The sequence below is a fragment of the Macaca mulatta genome, chromosome 20, assembly GCF_049350105.2.
Source record: "Macaca mulatta isolate MMU2019108-1 chromosome 20, T2T-MMU8v2.0, whole genome shotgun sequence".
NCBI classification, from domain to species: Eukaryota; Metazoa; Chordata; class Mammalia; order Primates; family Cercopithecidae; genus Macaca; species Macaca mulatta.
Window position 1 is genome coordinate 24,966,085 of NC_133425.1, and position 19,803 is coordinate 24,985,887.

Here is a 19,803-nt window from a genome sequence, read left to right on the forward strand (position 1 = left end):
GTTTCCCTAAAACTCTGTGCTTAGTAGGTGCAGCAAATGCTGGTTGAATTGAGTGAAATTACTTAAATGTGACTCACCATAAATTGTTACTGACCCTGAACACATGGGCTACTGGCAAAGCTGCTAATTAATCCGACAATAATTCTGAGGCAATCAGGCTTCATTAATGTAGGTCTGGCCTCATTTTCAGAAGCACTTTTGGATTGATCACTCTGGCCTGGCAGCTGGAGCAGATACTCCTGGCCAATGAATCACAGGGCCTCACGTACCCTCCACTCCCTGGGAATTTAGAAGGAACAGTTGGTCCTCTTTCCTAACCAGCTTTCTTACTTGCAAAGAAAAAGTCTTTGCCAAGGTTTCTGGCTCCTGCAGCAGCTTTCTCACCTGAGTTCTCTCGAGCCAGCATCTTCTGCAGTTTCATGGACAAGGGGAAGCCCCAAGGCTTGTGTATTTCAGTTCTTCACCACCCACCGCAGCGCCTGAAGGCAAAGAGTTCTGTACAAAAGGACAAACAAATACTTATTTGGACACAAAAATTAATCACTGCGGCTCAAAATAAGTGATCCTTATTTTCCCAAGACAGACATAAACTTGAAAGCACATGTCTCAAGGCGGAATGATGTTGTGTACAAAGTGTGTGTGGCTTCTGTATTCCCATTCTGGCCGGGCATTTAGGAAGAATGTACTCATTCCTCATAGCCATATGGTATTTGTGCACATCAAGCTAAAGAAAAAATTATGCACCTTCATTTTCCGTTTCTGGTCCTCTTGCAGTCTGAACCCGTTTACTGAGAGCAGCCTTATTATCATGCGTTCTCTGTTAAATGGGGTTTGTTTTTGGGTAATATTAACCCAATGAGACAGATTCTGTGTGGAAGTTACACACAAAAGAAGAAAGAAGGGGCACTTGTGTTATGTCCTTTGTTAACCACTATGTAAAATCCTTGCTAAAGAAACTCTCCTTTTTTAGAGTTGATGTTTCTGAAACTCACATCTACTGGAAACAGGAAAGGGATGTTTCTCTAAAAGAGATGCTGATTAGCTTAAAATCCTGTGACCATCACAAGACATGGTCTTAAGTCTTGGAAGATGGAGGAAGATTCCAGATGGCAGCACTGTTCAGTGTCCTGTCAGAAGCTGCATACAAGCTGGTACCTAGAGACCTCAGGATTGCGCTGATTCTGGGGTGATTATGCCTGTTGGTCTCTAAGTAAGTCTGCCAATTTATCTGTGTTTCTTTTTTCTTTTTCTTTTTTTTCTTTGAGACAGTCTCACTCTCTTGCCCAGGTTGGAATGCAGTGGTGTGATCTCGGCTCACTGCAACCTCCACCTCCCAGGTTCAAGCAATTCTTCTGCCTCAGTCTCCTGAGTAGCTGGGACTACAGACACACACTGCCACACCCGGCTAATTTTTGTATTTTTAGTAGAGACGAGGTTTCGCCATGTTGGCCAGGCTGGTCACCAACTCCTGACCTCAGGTGATCCGCCTGCCTTGACCTCCCAAAGTGCTGGGATTATAGGCATGAGCCACCGCACCCGTCCCATTTATCCGTATTTCTAGAATCAGTCACTGAGGCTGGGCTGCATCACCCTGCCTTGCTGTCCTCGGTCATGTTGGTCTCCAGGCATCTTGATTCCTTTCCTTGGCTGCCTGATATGGCGCAGAGTAGACCTATGTGCTCATGTCAGCATTCCACACAACACCTATGCACTTATTTTACAAATCATGAGAAACAGAGTGATCTAGAGTCGGTGTACAGCCATGGATGGATAAACATGTGTTCTACCATACTTGAAGAGTTCCATCTGGATGACATACTGGCTGTTCCGGGCAGGGAGAAGGAAGAGGGTCAAAGACGGTCATAACAAAGGCTAAGGGAAGTCAATTTTCACCATGGTTGGCTTAACAGTTCCAAGGTAAGCAAAATGAATTTCAGACCAACACTAGTAAAAATGGATAGTTACGATGTCTGTGTTAGTCTGGACTCTTTTGGTTCTCATCGACAGAAATCCAACTCTAACTAGATTATATAGCAACAATGAAGAGAAAAACAAACAAACAAAAAACAACAAGAGGAAATTATATTGGCTTATTTAGCTGTAACATTCAGTGGGTTACTGACATCAAGAATGGTTGGATCCAGGTACTCAAACGATTGGCTTTGCTTTCTTTTACATATGGTTCATTTTCAGGGATTTTCATCATCTCAGTTTGGGTTCCCCTACCACCACCATCACCACCAAAAGCAGACCCTGTGGTACAGTAGTTTATTTGGGAGATGTGGTGGTCGTGACAATGAACCACTCAGATGTTCTGTGGCAGGAGCATGATTGACTAATAGCCCTGCTCTTACTCTTCTGCGACACCACCTTTACACCAAAGCCGTACCTCCCTCAGACTGTACCCAGCTAAGGACAGCACAGTGAGGCCACCAAAGGAGGCCCATTCCTACAAGATGTGATTCTCGACTGACAGGTGTCTTTGAGAACCCCTCACTGGCCTGGCCAAACTTATCTTGGAATTAGGCTGCAGTCTATGTCTCTTCCTGCCCAATTATCCCTCCTTCCCTCTCTCTGCTGCAGTGTGAGTCCCGTATTGGAGTCTGAGCTTCTCCCTGCCTTCTCCAGCTCCCTCTCCTTTTGCCTTCACAGGTATTTCTCCAGTAAACTTCTCACATGTCTAATCTCAAGAGAAGGACCAAACTAGCACAGGAGGTGATCTCAGGAAGCACAAGTGAGGAAATGGAGAGGATAAGACAGATGGGAGAAAAATCAGTAAAAAGTGTACTGAGGAGCAGGTGGCCCCATGGGCAGGTCATGCTGGGATCTTGTTAGAGACTACGTGGAGCAGCCTCAGGATTGTCTCAGCCAAGGGCAAGGATGCTAGGAAATTTATTTATAGTTTCATTTCCCATTGGCTGAAGATCACCCGAGAGCATCAGCTCTCCCCCACTTGAAGGTGGCAGAGAAGGGTCCTGGGTACTAGCAAAAGCCTTCAGGCAGAGAGGAGAGATGCAAATGCTTGAGGTTGGAAACTGTCTATCACAACTGTAGGTAAGCTCAGGTGGGCCAAGGGGATATGGCACAGGGCACCAACAGCATATGCTATACCTGTGAAAAAAGAAAGGTAGGGGACACTGGTAGCTTACAATATCCCTAGTGCAGCAATTCCAAATAATGTATCTTTCCCAAGAATTTTAGACTGGGCATGGGTGGCTCATGTCTGTAATCCCAGCACTTTGGGAAGCTAAGGTGGGAGGATTGCTTGAGGCCAGGAGTTTGAGACAAGCCTGGCCAACATGGTGAAACCCTGTCTCTACTTAAAATACAAAAAAATAGCTGAGAATGGTGGTATGTACCTGTTATCCCAGCTACTCAGGAGGTTGAGGCATGAGAATTGCTTGAACCCAAAAGGCCAAAAGGCGGAGGTCGCAGTGAGCATAGATCATGCCTCTGCACTTCAGCCTGGGCAACAGAACAACACTCTGTCTCAAAAAAGAAAAAAAAAAAAAAAAGAATGCTTCCTTCCCAAGAATTTCAGATCGAGCATGGTGGCTCATGCTTGTAATCCCAGCGCTTTGGGAGGTCAAGGTGGGAGGATTGCTTGAGGCTAGGGAGTTCTAGACCAGCCTGGGCAACATAGTGACATCCTGTCTTTACAAAAAAAGTAAGAAATTAGCCAGTATGGTGGCACGCATCTGTAGTCCTAGCTGCTTGGATCACTTGAGCCCAGGAGATCTGGGTTGCAATGAACTATGATGGTGCCATCAGACTCCAGCCTGGAAAGAATTTTAACTTGTCTTGGGAGTGCCTCTGATTGGCCAAATTAGTGTCACCTGACCTTCCCTAAACCAATTACTGTGGCCATGGGAATGGAATATTCTGTTACATTGCAGTATATGATTGGACTACCTCTCCAACTCACATCTAATGGGAATGGGATAGGGATGTTTCCCAAAAAAGAGATGCTGATTAGCTTAAACTCCTGTGACTGTCATGAGACATGATCTTAAGGCTTGGAAGATGGAGGAAGATTGCAGATTACAGCGCTTTTCGGTGTCCAGTCAGGAGCTGCATACAAGCCTAGAGACCTCAAGATTATGTGGCTTCTGGGGAACTAAGTTGACCCGGAGCACACTGGAAACAATTACCAGATGTCACTTGCTGGTGGGTGTGCAGCCCTTTGCCACCTCCATGCTGAGCTTTCATTAGCTGAGTCTTCATTGGCTGAGTCCTCCTGGGCTGAGGGCACAGCTATCTGGAGCCTGCCATGAGCATCTTCTCACTGTTACACTCTGCTTGTTGCTAGCCCTGGAGAAGGGCTGACAGTCCTGGGGATGCAGGTCTCCAACTGCTTTCCACGCTTTTCTTCAGCCGAGAGCACAGGCCACGTTTGAGTTGGGTTTAGGACGTGGTCTCTGCCCCAGCGCCCTGGGATGGGAAATGGGAGGAGTGTACAATTAGCAATTAACAGCTTTATCTCTACTCACATGTAAGAGACATAATTAGGTGGTTCCATCTGTTCCTGATACCTGCTGGAGTCAGCCATTCGCACCTCAGCCAGATATTACAGGGAGTGGGAGGGCCTGAAAAAGAAACATTGCAAAAATAACTCACGTTTTGTTGTTTTAGACATCTTGCCCCTGTGGAGTCGGTCTCCAACTCTGCTCCCTTCAGGTGCCTACAATTTGCTGTCAGTTGGCAAGGAAAGGTGTGAGCTAACGAATATGGAAGCTGAAGATTTGTGTGATTTTTCCCAGGAGCTGAGAGCTTCAATTTAAAGAGACAAGACTTGGTGTCTCAATTGGGGTCACATCACAATATAGGAGTTGAGCCTGGGTACTGGCATGGGAAATATATATATATTTTTGAGATGGCATCTCGCTCTGTTGCCCAGTCTGGAGTACGGTGGCATGATCTCTGCTCACTGCAACCTCCATCTCCAGAGTTCAAGCAATTCTGCCTCAGCCCTCCAGGTAGCTGGGACTAGGTGCCCGCCACCACACCCGGCTAATTTTTTGTATTTTTAGTAGAGATGGGGTTTCACCATGTTGGCCAGGATGGTCTCGATCTCCTGACCTCGTGATTTGCCCACCTTGGCCTCCCAAAGTGCTGGGATTACAGGTGTGAGCCACCGTGCCCGGCCTGGCATGGGAAATATTTTCAGAAAGACCGTCCAATTTTAGAAGGACGGAAAAAAAAAAAAAAAAAAGCCAACAGCTGCAGCCTCTACATCTGCTGGAGCAAGCAACTTGTCCAAAGTCACACAGCAAGGAAGAAGATGAGCTGGGATTAGTCTGTCTAATTCTAAGCCTGTTTTCTAAATCATTATCCATCACTGCTGCTTTGTTGACATCATGGTCTCAATGGGCATTAGGAAAGACCAGGACAACTTTTATTTTTTTTGAGGCCAAAACAACCATGCCCCCAAAATGTGGTATTTAAAAAGAAATGTGCCCATTTACACAATTAATGGTTTTTTTTTTTTTTTTTTTTTTTTTTTGAGACGGAGTCTCGCTCTGTCCCCCAGGCTGGAGTGCAGTGGCCGGATCTCAGCTCACTGCAAGCTCTGCCTCCCAGGTTTACGCCATTCTCCTGCCTCAGCCTCCCGAGTAGCTGGGACTACAGGCACCCGACACCACGCCCGGCTAGTTTTTTGTATTTTTTAGTAGAGACGGGGTTTCACCGGGTTAGCCAGGATGGTCTCGATCTCCTGACCTCGTGATCTGCCCGTCTCGGCCTCCCAAAGTGCTGGGATTACAGGCTTCATAATTAATGCTTTTAATGTAAAAAGGTATGATGCAATATAGTTGGGTTATTCACAAGATAATTACAGGGCTCATAAAATATTAATTCATAGTACTCTACAAATGGCAGAGCCTGGATGAGGGACATATATTTATCAGGGTCTCAATGGAAAGAAGATGGCATACTCAGAATAAGATTATTCAAAGAATGTTTATTTACAAAGGGCTTATTTACAGATGTTTGGGTGTAGAAGAACTACAGAAGACAGTGCAATTATCTGGGTTAGTAGCAGACAAGAGTTACCACCTCCAGGCTCTAAGGGACAAGTTAAAGTAAGAGAGCTTTGTACGGCAAGGGCTTTGGGTGCAGCACTGATCTGTCGGGGGCTGCAGCCAACCAGGGAAACAAATAACCTTAAGGTAGGAGGCGGAACTCAGTCCTGGACCAGACTGAAGACTGGCCGAAACAGGGACGAGGCACCAACAGCACCTCTCCATAAGATATGCCCACCAGTGCCATGACAGTTTATCATTGCCATGGCAACACCTGAAAGTTATTGCCCCTTTCCATGGCACCCTTTTTCTAGAAATTTTGAAATAACCCATCTCTTAATTCTGTGTAATTAAAAGTGGGTATTAATATGGCTGGAGACCTGCCCCTGAGCTGCTGCTCTCCACACACTGTCTAAGATGGGGGAGCCCTGCTCTGCAGGAGCATCAACGGAGCTTAACACTGCTGCCTTCATACAACTGTCTTCTTCTACCACTGGCTGGCTCTTGAATTCTTTCCTGAGTGAAGCCAAGGATCTTCCCATGCTAAGCTCGAGTTTCGGAGCTTGCCTGCCCTACATCAACCTGACTTCACCGTTGACCCTGTGTCTGACTTCCTACCAGAAGGAAGTCCCCACTGATAGAACCAATAAGGATGTCGTAAGTGAGGCATCCAGCGATCAACAATTAAGGAGGCCCTCACTGTCAGGACTGGGCACGGAGCACTTGCATGGCCCTGAGAGTGAGAGCCTTCTTAAATGTTCCACCGTCAATGCCTCACTCTCCCTACCCTAGCCCCAGCCTTGGTCTCGGGGTCTTGTAATGACATCTACACAGCTTAGCCTTTAGCAGTCCTGACCAGGTGGAGAAGGGGAGAGAGAATTCACAGGAGAATGGGAAGATATCCAGCACAAAGAAACAAGTTTAAAATTTAATGTAAACATTTTCCTTTCCACCATATGCTTCTTTCCAAGACTGTTTATTAACCTTATTTGAAGAGAAAACCCAAAGTTGAAATATGATCCCTGCTTTTCAAACTGTGATAAGCTGTGGTGGATCTCAATCTATTGTAGTGATTGGAAATGAAGCTGTTTCCCTTTAGGGACATAGACAACCAGAGACAAAAGAAAGCTTCCCCATAGAAGGCTCCTCTTTGGCTTGTATTGCATTCCAGGCAAGCATATTCCCATTTTCCCACTCTTTTGTGGCTCTCAGAACATTCATCTTCCGTTTTAACCCAGTCTACTCACTGGCTATCACTGGCTTTAGCTCCTGCTACTTCATCCATTCCTGTGACCAAGACATTTCAGACAAAATGAGCTCTTCATTCAGTATCATCAGAGGCAAGGAGCTGAATTCTCCTGCCTACCTTTTTCTGCCCACTGTCTTTGGCCTTACCATAATTTGGTTCCTCTGCCAGGCCATCTGCATAATGAGTTCCTCCTATGGGTTTTGCTCTGCCAATCTGGATGCTCCACCACCCCCTATGGTGCAGTTTGGCCACCTCCACCCTGACTCTCAGCTAGGTCTTGGCAGTCATTGGGCCTCTCTTCCATTCATGCTCTACTACTATGCTTTTTTTTTTTTTTTTTGAGATGGAGTTCACTCTATCACCAGGCTAGAGTGCAGTGGTGAGATCTCAGCTCATTGCAAGCCCTGCCTCCCGGGTTCAAGTGATTCTCCTGCCTCAGCCTCCTGAGTAAATGGGACTACAGGTGTATGCCAGCACACCCAGCTAATTTTTGTATTTTTAGTAGAGATGGGGTTTCACCATGTTGGCCAGGATGATATTGATCTCTTGACCTTGTGATCTGCCTGCCTCGGGCTCCCAAAGTGCTGGGATTACAGGCATGAGCCACCGCACCCGGCTAGTACTCTGGTATTTTAATTATTGCAGCCTTCTAATAGATTTCAGTCATCTGGCAGAAGTAGTCGTCGATCTCCCATTACATTTCGTTTTTCTTAATATCGTCCAAGATTAAAAGTTTTTATGAAATTCTACACCAAGAAAGACATTTCATGGGGATGTGACATGGATTTGGAAGGCAATATGGCAGAGTTCTTAAATATACATGCTTTGGTGTCTGACTTAATCCAGTCCTTACTACTAACTGTTCTAGGCAACTTACTTAATATCTCTTAACATCAGTTTTCTCCCCTGAAAAACAAGGATAATGAGAGTATCCTTTGTTGTGAGAGCTGTAAGAATAATAATTAAATTGTCTCTACATGTTACTTTGTTATAAATTTATATTTTGTAATATTTTTAGCCTTCTTATCCAGGCTACATTTAATAAGGGTTATTTACACATATAACTAGAAATATAGTTTTATAAGTAGCATTTTTTGGGGGGGTAAAATTTATTAACTTTTTTTTGCTCTGGTTCAGTTATGTCAGGAACAGAATTTCTCTTTTCCTTATGTATGCTTTTTAAGTGGTGAGTAGGAATATGATTTATTTTTATATACTTACTTTGCATCTATCCTTTTGGTTCATTTAAAAATCAATTATAATGTTCTCTAGACTTCATAGGTATGCAAGTAAATAATTTACAAATAATGACAATTTTGTCTCTTCCTTTCTAATATTTATGTCTGCAAACATGTTTCATGTCTTACTGCATTGGCTCAAACCTAAGTCTTGGACACATGAACAATTCCAAGTCTTGTTCTGTTTTTCCTTCTTCTTCTCGCCACTTTAGACTTTTGCAGAAGATCACTGGGGACTAAGTTTAACTGATGGGCTTTTAATTTTCTTGCAAAATAAGCACACTTTGTTTCCAGTTTAAAAAACCTGTGCAAAGGGTATGGAGCCAGAAAGTCCTAGACACGCCATGTAACTTTACATTCTAGTGGAGGGACCCGTTCCCTTATTGCTTGCTCTTTCTGTAGGCAGACATGTGAGCGGGGGAATAAACAGAACACAAGGTGCTCCAGCTGTTGACAGGAGTCTGTCTGGTAATACCAGCCCTCAGCACTTGGAGACCCTGGGGACTGCAAGCCGTAAGTCCTTTCTGCCAAGGTTGGGGAAGATGCCGTTGGTCCTGTGGCATGACCCTTCGTTCTCACCTAGAGTAGGTAGGAGTCTGGTCTTAGTTATCTTTGTCCAAAGCAATCCAGAATGAACTTCTGGGGTCACTTTGAGACAGTTTGGCTGTTTTCATTACGGTCATAGATTATTTAGTGTACACCTGTAAGACCTAGATTTGACAATAGGAAGTATACAGAAGAGGGCTATTGAAATGCAGCAAGTTAATGAGGAACAAAAATATGATAATCAATCTGCACATTTACTTCAGACTGACCTTCACCAGATTTGCAAGTTGCATTTATCGGATAAGAAGTCTTATAAGGTACACTGAAATATCCTTCAACGCTCATGTTAAAAATAGAAAATATAGTGACACTTATATCCAATTTGGCTTTTCATTTATTAAGAATAATGACTATCCACACCTGCAACGCGTTATTTGTAGAAAAGTGCTTGCAAATATCAGCCGGAACCTTTTCTTGCATCTTATCATTTAGAACAATTATGTCTTAAAAAAAATCAGCACAAGATTTAGAACTCCAAACATTGGTTCATAAAAGGAACTTTTGTCTTTTTTAAATGTCTTGCAACAGAGTAAAACTCCTTCCTGAAATAAACTCAAACATTTTTGTTTCATAAATAATTTAAGCCAAATCTGCCAGCTTTACATCACATGTTACATGGGGACAAGTGAAAATTTGTCTTAATACTGTAAAGATTGTAACAGGATCTTTACAGCATACTATTTGATGATACAGTGCTATAATAGAGCCTTTTATTAAAAGTCCCTTCTTGTCAATGCTGAAATGATTCAAAAATTCCTAAAGGCCTACGTAGTTTACTTATTTATTTATTTATTTTTTGAGACGGAGTCTCACTCTGTTGCCCAGGCTGGAGTGCTGTGGTGTGATCTCGACTCACTGCAACTTCCACCTCCCAGGTTCAAGCAATTCTCCTGCCTCAGCCTCCTGAGTAGCTGGGACTACAGGCATGTGCCACTATGCCTGGTGAATTTTTTTTTTGTATTTTTAGTTTCACCACGTTGGCCAGGCTGGTTTCCATCTCCTGACCTCAAATGATCCGCCTTCCTCAGCCTCCCAAAGTTCTGGGATTACAGGCATGAGTCACCACACCCGCACCTACAATAGTATATTTATTTATGAGAGAGGTTCATGAATCAAAAAGAAGTTGGAAAAATCTGAGACTGTGGGAAAAGTTTACCCATTTGTCAGCTGTTTGCATTTGAGCAAGTTATAAAACTTCTCCGATCCTTAATTTTCCTCACCTTTCAAATGGGAAAGAGACAATGACTTTGCAGGTTTGTTTTGATGATTACATAAAATATGTAAAGTGCTTTATACAGAATGAGTTCTCATTAAATGATATTTATTATCATTGATGCATTCATTTAACACATTTATGGAGTACCTGCAATGTATCAGGCATGAAGTTACATATCCTAGTTGAAAGAATGAACAAGATAAAATTTCAACACTCTGATGTTAAATTAAAGATGGCAACAATTTGTGAAGTACGATAATTGAACAGGTTAGGTACAGTGGCAGGTGCCTATAATCCCAGCACTTTGGTAGGCCAAGACAGGAAAATCACTTAAAGTCAGGAGTTCCAGACCAGCCTGGGCAACACAGTGAGACCCTGTCTCTATAAAAAATTTTTAAAACTTACATTAGCCAGGCATGGTGGTGTGCACCTGTAGTCCCAGCTACTTGGGAGGCTGAAGCAGGAGAATTGCTTGAACCCAGGAGTTTGAGGCTACAGTGAGCTATGATTATGCCACTGTACTCTAGCTTGGGTGACAGAGTGAGATCCTGTCTCTTAAAAAATAAATAAATAAAACAAAATAGATAATTGGACATTGCTTTTTGGCTAGTTGATTAGGGAAGTGAGATTTTTCTGATATTCCTATACCACAGTAGTGGCTAACATGTATGGAATGCTTCCTATGTGCCTGGAACTGTGTTGAATGTTTTACTTAGATTGTTGTTTCAAGCACACACAAATATGCATAAAATATCTACAATGATTATCATTATCTCTACAGATGAAGAAACTGAATCCCAAAGAGATTCTGTAATAAATAAGAAGTACAGCTGGTACTGAACCCTGGGAGTTTGACTTCAGAGAGTACACACTGGGCAGCATAGCAAGACCCTGTCTCTACAGAAAAAGAAAATTAAACAATGAGTTTGCCACTGTGATGCACACCTGTAGTCTCAGCTCCTTGGGAAGCTGAGGTGGGAGGATCACTTGAGCCCAGGAGCTGGAGGTTGCAGTGAGCAGTGATTGCTCCACTGTACTCTAGCTTGGGTGACACAGTGAGATCTTTTCTTTAAGTAAAATAAATTAAAAAAAAAAAAGAAGTTGACTGGGGCAGAGAGGCAAGAACAGGATGGAAGGAGTTTGAGAAGGTGAAGGAACACTGATGATGATGTTACAGTATTTTTGGAGTAAGATATAGAGAAATTACACTAAGGGAGTCCGAGAGAGGGGCTGAGACTAAGGGACTACAGTTTGGAGGGCAACAGCAGGGTTAGCAATATATTCAGTGTAAGTAATAACGGGCAGCAGATGGAACTTTCCAGAAAACACTGACCTGGGGTATCAGAAACATGGTGGCCCTCCTATTTTGATGTTGGTTCTAGGGTTGGCAGGTGTAGGTAACATTAGAAGTAATTTACCTGGAAGGATGCTCTGGCATGAAAAATAATTCAGTGTATTCCTCCTAAGGTCAGGTGAATCAGATCCATCTGAATCGATGGACTTGTTGTCTTCAGAGCACAGGGCTGTGGCATCCTGGAACCTCACTCCCGGCCAACTGAAAAATTAAGGAGTTGTGTAGTAGGTCTGGCCCACAGTGAATATGGGATCACAAACTGGACAAATAGGAGTGTTCCTTTTAGGAGAGCCATTCTGAAACTCAAAGGCTAAGGAGCATGGGCCTGACAAACTTATGTGGGATATGAGCTGGGATGAGCAAAGCTGGACTTGGAGAACCACGTCACTGATAGAATTACAGGCCCTGGAGTCAGGATACGTGTGCGTCTTTTCACCCAGTGCTGGTGTCCTTGGCAGAAATCTCAAGTTAATGACGTTTTTATAGATGCTAAGAGAAATGAGTATCAGTGAGGAATCTGTCTGTTCTAAACAGAAACACCAACTCAAAATGTTTCAGATTTTAAAATGGTGGGGGGCGGGGGTGGTAAATTTCTTGACTCACCAGCAAAGTTCTTTGGGTCTACTAGTGTTTAGGTGTGACTGGCTCCAGGGGTTGCTTTGGACAAAATTGTTAGAACTTTCCTTCCCTTTCTCCTTCCTTCTTTCCTTTTCTCTGTATTGGTTCTGTGTTAGTCTCTTTTCAATGGGCTACGAAGAAAGGCACTTGTAGCTTCAGAATTACATAGTCCTTAGTACAAAGGACCTTGGAAAGAAGGAAAGAGTATCTCTTGGCCAGCATCTCCATGGGCTCTGGTTAGCCTCAAGCCCACCATTGGAAGAATTTGGGTTTTGTGGGAGAGGGTTTGTTGATTGAACAGCCTGGCTCGCGGCCAACCCTTCTAGTTGAGTAGGCAGGGACCCTAGTTTGACAGTCCAGGTGAATGTAAGGGAGGGGCAATCCTCAAAAGTCACACAGTAAGAGTGGTCTATGGACCACTAGTATCATTATTAGCTGGAAACTTGAAAATTCCTGGGACCTAGCTCAGACTCACGGAAGCAGGATCACTGAGAGCCGGGTGCAGAAATCTGCATTTGAACACCCCTCCAGGCGAGTTGATGTGTGCTAAAGTTTGAGAAACGTTCTTCCATTTGTTGAGTCACTTTTACATTCTCCCTATCTAGTGTCTTCCTCATCTAGTTTCATGAAATGTGGACAGAGCTCATCCCTCCTGTATACTCGGGTGAGACTGTTGTCTCTATCAAGTCAACAACGCCAGATAACCCAGAAGGCATCATCCACTGGAGAAGAATCCTTTACTAAATATTCTATTCTTTCATCTTGGTGACTGAGAAAGAACAGGATTTTTTTTAGTATTCGTGTCTGGTAACAGGTATCACTTAGAAATCCATTTTATAATCATTTAGACTGGTTTGCTTTGGTTCTATTTACATAATTCCATGAGACGCATGGAAAGAGAGGTGGTGTGTTATTTTTCTGCAGCTGAATACTGGGAAAAAACACTTTCTAAGGTAATTACCACTTCAGTGCTCCCCACACGGTTGGAGGGCGCTGGGAAGAAGTGTGCCTTCTGGGCCCGGGGCCACCAGAGTGTGGAAAGAATGTGCTTTCTGTCTCTGAAAGGGAAACAACACCCTTTGTGGGAAGCCTCTTTGCTTATATGCGTAATTTGTATGAAGGCTATGGCACAGTGGCTCCAGGTGCATGGAGAGAACTTACTTGGGAACAAACGGAACTCTTTCAAGTCCATCCAAGTGTAGCATCCTGGGGAGGAAGACTTGACCTCCCACAGGCAGTCCTGGAGATGAGAGTCCCTCTTGATGAGCATCAAATTAGAGAGAGTTCTCTCTCCCTGTGGCTACCAGTGGGGAATTTTAAGGTGAAAGATCTACTTCTTCAGTCCCAGATGTGGTGCAGAATTTTGCATGTATGTCAGATTTCTCAAGGAGTGGTGAGCAGAAGATTATTCCTGAGTGCTCTGTTTTCTGCATTCATCTAGACTTTAGATCTCTGACCCCCTTTTCCCACTGTGCAGATTTCATCATTTTCCTGGCATTTTTTCAGCTGCTAATGCTTCTAACTCTAATCCCTACATAAAGCCCATGTTCTGGTACCCTGTTCACACCCTGCCAGCAACTTGAACACTGCATGTATATCCCTGCTATGTTCACTGTGCCTCTACTAGGTGCTAGTTGGGTACCAGTGACACAAAGATAAAGAAGACACTAACTTTAACCTCATGCCACTCAACGTATAGGCTTATTTTAACACATGGTCTTGGAACAAATGACTTGGAGTGGCTCTGCAGTGCCTGCATCTAAAGCAGGGGTTTAGAGGGAATCTCCACTTCGGGCCCACAGACCCAAAAGGGATCAGTGGATAGAATTCAGGTGTTCATAAGCATGGGCAAAATTACATGTTCATTGTTACTTATCCCTTGCCCTTGTGACCTTTCTTGGTGGCCTTGTTTATCTGTATGGCTTGCATTCCATGTCTTTCTTTCTTTTTTTCTTTTTGAGACAGAGTCTCGCTCTGCCTTTGGGGCTGGAGTGCAGTGGCGCGATCTCTGCTCACCGCAACCCCCACCTCCCAGGTTTAAGTGATTCTCCTGCCTCAGCCTCCTGAATAGCTGGAATTACAGGCACCTGCCCCAAGGCCAGCTAACTTTTGTATTTTTAGTAGAGACGGGCTTTCACCATGTTGGCCAGCCTGGTCTCAAACTCCTGACCTCGAGTGATCCACCCGCCTTGGCCTCCCAAAGGGTTGGGATTACAGGAGTGAGCTACTGCACCCGGCTTTGCAGTCCATTTCAGAACAACGATTCACAGCTGTCTCCATAGATGAGGTAGATTAGGGTAGCCTCCCTGGGCTTGCTTATATGAGCTGTGGGGTTAGTTGCCAGGATCCTGGGCTTTTATCAAAATGCTACCCTACCTCACCCACAATTTCTTCTCTCACCACAACTACCATCCTAGCCCCTTATTATCTTGTTCCTCCAATCTTCTCATCCAATCAGTATTTTCACTTATGTCTTGTCGGCTTATTTTTGTTCATACTTTGAGGTCAGCTTTGCTCCTGAAGTGTTGAATAAAATCTTATCTCATTGGCTCAGTGCCAACTCATTCTCGCCCCTGGGGCTGTCTACTGAAGGAGCCTAGTGAATGTCATCCCCAAATATGGCACCTTGGTTCGCTGATTGTAAAGACACTTGAGGTTCAGCAAAAGGGTGGATGAGGTTGTTCTCTGAAGTTCCCTCATCTACCTAGAGACCAGGTCTTCCACAGAGGAAGACAATTGCTTTTGGTGCCTTTCCTGCAATTTTATTAACCAGGGAAGGTTAAACTCATATCGCAGGAAGAAAGACTGAGGAATGTCATCACACCTAGGCAGGCTTTGTCATAAGCTATTGTCTGTTTTTAGCATTAACTTTCCAATGAGAATTTACTATTGTCTGTTCTTTGGGCTCATTTTACTCTTTAAAAATAATTTACTACCCATCTAAAATTGCCTACATCCCGCACTTTCCTCTACCCTATGAGGAAGGGTATACAACCTTCTAACCCCATTGGATTACTGGGTACTTACCTTCCTGCTCTGTGCACATTAATACATCTGTATGATTTTTGTCCTGTGGATGTTTTTTGCCACTTGATTTTAACAGACTCAAAGACTCCGACCTTCAAGGCGGGAGGGAAAAACTCCCTTTGCCTTTATGCTCTGTAATGCTCAGGACCATGTCTGCTACAATTTTGGGCACAGGCCTTAGCTGACTCCACCGCACTTGCCCCCCTACCCCCAGCTCACATGCCTGACTTACAGAATCTGTCTTTTCACCTTTGAGTCTGTCTGGCCTAAACCGGCTTTTCCTTTGGGTCCATGTAGAGGCACACTTGGTTCAAATCCCGACGGTGCCTCTTTCTAGCTGTGTAGTATTGTGTAACTTCTCAAAGCTTTATTCTCATAGTCTGTAAAATGAGGTTGGTAACAGTAACTACCTTATAGGTTATGCGGATTAAATGAGATAGTGCCCAGTCAATCTTCACTACATATCAGTAATCTTTTTTTTTTTTTTCTTTGAGATAGGGTCTCATTCTGTCATCCAGGCTGGAGTGCAGGTGTGTGATCATAGCTCACTGCAGCCCCGACCTCCCGGGCTCAAGTGATCCTCCGCCTCAGCCTCCCCGAGTAGCTGGGACTACAGCTGTGTTCCACTACGCCCAGCTAATTTTTTGTAATTTTAGTAGAGACAGGATTTTGCCATATTGCTCAGGCTAGTCTTGAACTCCTGAACTCAAGTGACTCTCCTGCCTTGGCCTCCCAAAGTGCTGGGATTACAGGCGTGAGCCATCCTGCCCAGTTACTATGCATTAGTTATAACCATTATTGGTGTTTTTAGTTATAATAATTATTAGTTACATGTACCATATGTGTTAGGTGTCATAATTATAATTCATGACTTGGGAAGACTGGATAAACATATTACTGTATTAGTACCTATAGCTTTGAATAAATAGTTCTGACTAATACATGAGGTATGTGATTAACAAAGACAAGAGTTGGGGAATACTACATTGTTGCAAATGAGAGTACCTTGTGGTGCAAGGAGGCTAGAGTGATAGCCTGTGCAGGCTCAGGCTGCAATGGGTTCTATCTGCATAATTAAGACCCACTTTGGGATGGACTTTTTGAGTTGTCTTTAGCTGAGTTCAAGTGTCCAGGCTTTTGAGCTTCCTGCCAAAAACTCATGAACCTTTAAAGTCCCTTGTTGATTGCTTCAGTGCTCTGTGATATCAGAGGCTAACACACAATTGATAGCAAAAGATAAGTGCAATTGATACATCACCACTACCTCCATCATCTACTTCTCTTACTATTTCTGCTTTATCACTTTCATGGCTGTTGCCATGACCATGGCCATCCTCTTCCTCCTCATTACTGCCTCCTCCTTTTCTTCCTCCTCTTCCTTTACCTCTTCTTCTTCTTTTCCTTCTTTCATTCCTTCTTTCCACATGGTCCACTTTTATCATGGGATACTTTTCTGCACCCTGTCGCCTGATATGAGGAATAAGGATGCATGCTTATGAGCACTTCCTAAATGAAGTTGTATCTTTATGGAACATGGAACTCAGAGACACTATAAAATTAACTCTTTGGCCAGGTGTGGTGGCTCATGCCTGTAATCCCAGCACTTTGGGAGGCCAAGGTGTGTGGATCACCTGAGGTCAGGAGTTCGAGACCAGCCTGGCCAACAGGGTGAAGCCCTGTCTCTACTAAAAATACAAAATTTAGGTGGGCACGGTGGTACATGCCTGTAATCCCAGTTACTTGAGAGGCTGAGGCAGAAGAATCACTTGAACCTGGGAGGCGGAGGTTGCAGTGAGCCGAGATCACACCACTGCACTCCAGCCTGGGCAACAGAGCTAGACTCTGTCTCAAAACCAACCAACCAACCAAACAAACAAACTCTTCACCTTCACCATCTTTCTAAAAGGAAGGATTTTCATCTTAGCTCCCACACGTTTGTTTTCACCAAAAAGTAAATGGAGGTGACAGCTGCTTATACTTTCATTTATCTTTTGACTTGAAGCCAGAAAGGCTTTTCTTAGCAGTGGTAGGTGCAATTTGCTGCTACCTTTGGTTATATATATTTTCAGTTGTTAATGATAAAACTGCACAAGAAATTCATGAACACGTTCTTTTGGTAAAAGACTTAAGTGACACCGATGTACATATAATGTGAGTCTTTGTTCAAATCCCTTCATCTCTGAGCACATCCCATCCCCAGAGGCAACCATTGTTAACAGGTTGACATGGATGCTTCCAGTCTTATTTCTTTTAACATGCGTGCATATATCTCTATACATTTTCTATAATCTACATATTATTTTTAATCTGTTTATTGAGGAACAATTGACCTATAATAAATAAACTATACATACCTAATTTGCATTTCCCTGGTGATCAGTGATGTTGAGTGTTTTTTCATGTTTCTTGGTTATTTGCATATCTGTTTTTGAGGAATGTCTGTTCATGCCATTTATTCACTTTTTAATGGGATTATTTGTTTTTTTTTCTTGCTGATTTGCTGAGGTTCCTTGTAGATTCTGGATATTAGTCCTTTGTCAGATATATAGTTTGAGAATATTTTCTCTCGTTCTGCAGGTTGTCTACTTACTCTGTTGATTATTTCTTTTGCTGTGCAGAAGCTTTTTAGTTTAATTAAGTCCCACTTATTTATTTGTTTTTTGCATTTGCTTTTAGGGTCTTTGTCATAAATTCTTTGCCCTGGGTCAATGTTCAGAGGAGATTTTTTTCCTACATTTTCTTCTAAAATTTTCATGGTTTTAGAGCTCACATTTAAGTCTTTAACCTATCTTGGGTTAATTTTTGTATGCGGTAAGAGATGAGGATCCAGTTTCAGTCTTCTGCATGCGGCTATCCACTTTTCCTAGCACCATTCATTGAATAGGGCGTCCTTTCCCCAGCGTATGTTTTTGTCTGCTTTGTTGAAGATAACTTGGTTGTAGGCACTTGGCTTTATTTCTGGGGTTCAAGGCACGAAACAAAATTCACTTTATTTTATTACTATTAGCTTTTGCATATGAATATCCAGTTCAGCACCATTCATTGAAAAGGCTGTCTTTTTACCCCCATTTGCTCTTGTAAACTTGTTAAAAATCAGTTGCTAAAATGTGCAGATCTATCTCTGGACTCTCTATTCTGTTCCATTGGTTTATTATGCCAATACTATACTATCTTAATTATTATGGCTTTATAATAAGTCTTGAAATTAGATAGTCCTCTTTCAGTGACCTTTTTCAATGTTATTCTGGTTATTTGAAGTCCTTTCCATTTCAATGTGAATTACAGAATCAGTTTGTCATTTTTACATAAAAAGCCTGCTGGGATTTTGAATGGGATTGTGTTGAATCTACAGATAAATTTGGGGTGAATTTACATCTTAAAGATAATGAATTTTTCAACCCCCAAACACTGTATGTCTCGCCTTTTCTTTAATTTCTTTTAGCAATGTTTTGTAGTTTTCTGTGTACAGATCTTCTACATTTTTTTCAGACTTATCCTTAAGAATTTCATATTTCTTTATGGTATTACAAATGCTGTAAATGTCCAATTGTTCATTGCTAGTATATCAAAATACACATGATTTTTGTTGTTGGTCTTATACACAGCAACTTTGTCAAACACTCTTATCAGTTCTAGTAGCTTTTCTGTAGATTCTGTCAGATTTTCTTCTTGAGACGGAAGTCTCGCTCTGTTGCCCAGGCTGGATCAGTGGCACAGTCTCGGCTCACTGCAAGCTCCTCCTCCCGGGTTCACGCCATTCTCCTGCCTCAGCCTCCCAAGTAGCTGGGACTACGGGCGCCCACCACCACACATGGCTAATTTTTTGTATTTTTTAATACAGACGGGGTTTCACCATGTTAGCCAGGATGGTCTCAATCTCCTAACCTCGTGATCCACCCGCCTCATCTTCCCAAAGTGCTGGGATTATAGGCGTGAGCCACTGTGCCTGGCCGATTCTGTCAGATTTTCTACACAGATAATCATGTCATTTATGAAGAAAGGCAATTTAAATTTTTCCGTTCTAATCTGAATGGCCTTTATTGTTTTTAATTTGCCTTACTGTACTGTCTAGAACTTCCATTTTAATACTGAATGGAAGTGGTGACAGTGAATATTTTTGCTTTGCCCCGATCTTAGAGGTAAAATATTCCATCTTTAACCATTATGTATGATGTTAGCTGTAGATTTTTGTAATGCTTTTAATCAGGTTAAGGAAGCTCCATTCTATTCCTAGTTTGCAAAATTTTATTTTCTTAAATCAGGAATGGATGTTGGATTTTGTAAGTGCCTTTTCACTGTTTACTGAGATCATAAGTTTTCTTTCCTTTTTAGTTTAGTTTTTTTCTTTCATTTTTAATTTTTTTTTTTACATAGATTGATTTTTCAGTGTTGAATCAATCTTGCACTCCTGGGAAAACCTTGTTTGGTCATGATCTTAATTATATATTGTTGAATTTAATGTACTAAAATTTTCT

The 19,803-nt window shown here is 42.8% G+C and overlaps 1 long non-coding RNA gene across 2 annotated transcripts; it reads right to left on the bottom strand.

The window, feature by feature from the left end:
- Window positions 1–142: 142 nt before the first annotated feature.
- Window positions 143–14,107, bottom strand: LOC144338371 (uncharacterized). Of its 2 annotated transcripts, none has more exons than XR_013412401.1 (4): window positions 13,463–14,107; window positions 11,748–11,942; window positions 4,166–4,431; window positions 143–495 (listed from the first exon to the last, which is right to left on the bottom strand). It is a non-coding gene; the product is annotated as an uncharacterized LOC144338371 (long non-coding RNA). The 2 variants fall into 2 exon arrangements; XR_013412400.1 differs by having other exon boundaries at window positions 11,748–12,172.
- Window positions 14,108–19,803: the final 5,696 nt, after the last annotated feature.